This window comes from Octodon degus, unplaced genomic scaffold (genome assembly GCF_000260255.1).
Source record: "Octodon degus isolate 3935 unplaced genomic scaffold, OctDeg1.0 scaffold00040, whole genome shotgun sequence".
In the NCBI taxonomy this organism is placed as follows: domain Eukaryota; kingdom Metazoa; phylum Chordata; class Mammalia; order Rodentia; family Octodontidae; genus Octodon; species Octodon degus.
In genome coordinates this window covers 1,837,248-1,839,608 of record NW_004524616.1, presented here as the reverse complement: position 1 = coordinate 1,839,608, position 2,361 = coordinate 1,837,248, and the positions used below count along the sequence as shown (strand labels likewise).

General features: G+C 49.3%; 1 pseudogene; it reads left to right on the top strand.

Moving 5' to 3' along the window:
- LOC101567195 overlaps positions 1-1,423 on the top strand; it is a 6,997-nt pseudogene extending 5,574 nt beyond the window's left edge.
- The last annotated feature ends 938 nt before the right edge of the window (positions 1,424-2,361 follow it).

Sequence of the window (2,361 nt, the reverse complement as noted above, 5' to 3'; positions counted from 1 at the left end):
TTACATTCTCTTAATGAATAGAATGATTTGCTCTAATGGTGTTTATAAATAGGATCTCAAGTCCACATCTTGTACAGCAATTAACCACTAAGAAGAATATATGCAGTGTGTTAGTTATTGAAACTGTACTTCCGATTTGATTTGAAACTGTCTCATTGCTATCAGTTTATCAATAAAATTTTGAAAAAAAAAAAAAAAGACAACTTAACAGAGCCCCACTGCATCTCCCTAGCTGCAGGAACAGGCCCAGCAGAGCTGCCCCCCAAGCCCATACTGGCACCAACCATCACCACACCACTGTGCCAGTGGTCACTGAATGAACCCACCTGCAGTGCCCTGACTTTGGGGCTGCCAACAGAACCCAAGGCCGTGTCCTATGAAAACAGTTTTTTAGTGTCTCAAACAACTACCCTCCCTTCAACCCTGGATACCCTTCAGGGCAACAACTTCCCATGCCCCCTTATGTTCAGCCTCCCTACCCTGGAGGCTCTTACCCACAGTCTCCTTTTCAACCCATCCCCTATGGTCAGCCAGGGCATCCCCCTGTCCCCAGTCCCTACCCCCAAAGGGGCAACCCTCATGGGCCCTACCCTGAAGAAGAATACCCACAGAGGCCATACCCACAGAGCCCATTTCCCCTCAACCCCTATGGACAGCCACAACCTTTTCCAGCACAGGATCCTGGCTCACCCCAACATGGGAACTACCAGGAGGAGAGATCCTCATCCTACTATGACAACCAGGACTTTCGCTGCTACCAACTGGGATGACAAGAGTGTCTGACAGGCCTTCATTTGCAAGGTGTTCCTGTTGCTGACTCTGCAGTTATCAGGGACCCTGTCCATGGTAGCCATGTTCACTTTTGTCAGGGAGGTGAAGGGCTTTTTCTTGAAGAATATCTGGACCTACAACATCTCCTATACCATCTTTTTCATCTCCCTCATCGTGCTCAGCTGTTATGGGGACTTCCAGTAAAAGCACCCCTGGAATCTTGTGGCACTGTTGATTCTAACTGTCAGCCCATCCTACATGGTGGGCACGATCACCAATTTCTATAACAGAGGCAGTCATCATGGCTGTGGGCATCATCACAGCTGTCTGCTTCACAGTCATCATCTTCTCCATGCAAACCCACTACGGATTCACCTCATTCATAGGCATGCTCCTTGTTAGCATTATGGTGCTCTTTATCTGTGCCTTCCTCTGCATCTTTATCTAGAGCCATATCTTGATGATCATGTACACGTTGCTGGGTAATCTGCTATTCACCTATTTCCTGGCAGTGGATGCTCAGCTGCTGCTCAGGAACAAGCAGTTGTCCTTGAACCTGGAAGACTATGTGTTTGCAGCACTGAACCTGTAGATAGACATCATCGATGTTCTTTTCTACATCCTCACCATCACTGGCCATGCAAAGGAATAGCCTGAGCTTCCAGCTCAAAGTGCCCTGCTCAGGAGGCATGGCTAGCCCAGGACTCTTCCCTGGCATCACAATGCCAACCGTATTTCTTTCTCTGATACCCAGGTATGGCCTGAGGCAGCAAGATCCCCTCTTCAACCTTCCTGTATTTACACAGCAGACATTTCTGTTTGCACATGCTGTGGCCACAGGATGGCCCCTTCTAGCCCTCTCATTGTGCCAAGGGGCAATGGGGCCTCATTTTTGTGCCACCGCCTGTATAGTCATTGTTGCATGAGCCCTGTCTGCCAGTCTACCATACTAGGGTCTGGGGCAAGGCCAGGTGCAGAGGAGAGGGACTGAGTTAAGAGATGAGGGTGCATGTCCTCCTCCTGTCCCAGATCCTGAGCCTGGCATAGAGCTTCCCTTTTCCTCCCCAACCTGCAACACTGCCTTCTGGAAACATGTGAGGTGGGGCTCTCCTGTGTTAAGCCCTGAGCAGAAAGATGTCGTGTTTAAGGGGAGGAGGAAACCTTCTGTTTAGTCTTCTGTCACTAAAACTTCAATAAATTGGGTTGGTGAGATAGCTCAGTGGTCTAAAGTGCCTGCTTAGGCAAGCTTAGTTAAGTACAGGGACCGTGGTTCAATCCCCAGTATGACATGCTGCACCAGCCCCACCCCAGGGCAGGCTATGAAGGCCACAAAAAAAAAATTCCAATAAATGGAACCATTTGAGAGAGAGAGAGAGAGAAAGAGAAAGACGAGAGAGAGAGAGAGAGAGAGAGAGAGAGCACAAACTTAATTAAGATTAAGAACTTGGGCCAGCCAGATAGCTCAGCAGATTAAAACACCTGCTTAGGCAGGCACAGGAGCCAGGGGTTTGATCTCCAGCCTGTCATGCTGGCCCTGCCCCCAGGGCACGCTGAGATGGTGATTGAGACTGGGCATGGTGGTGCACACCT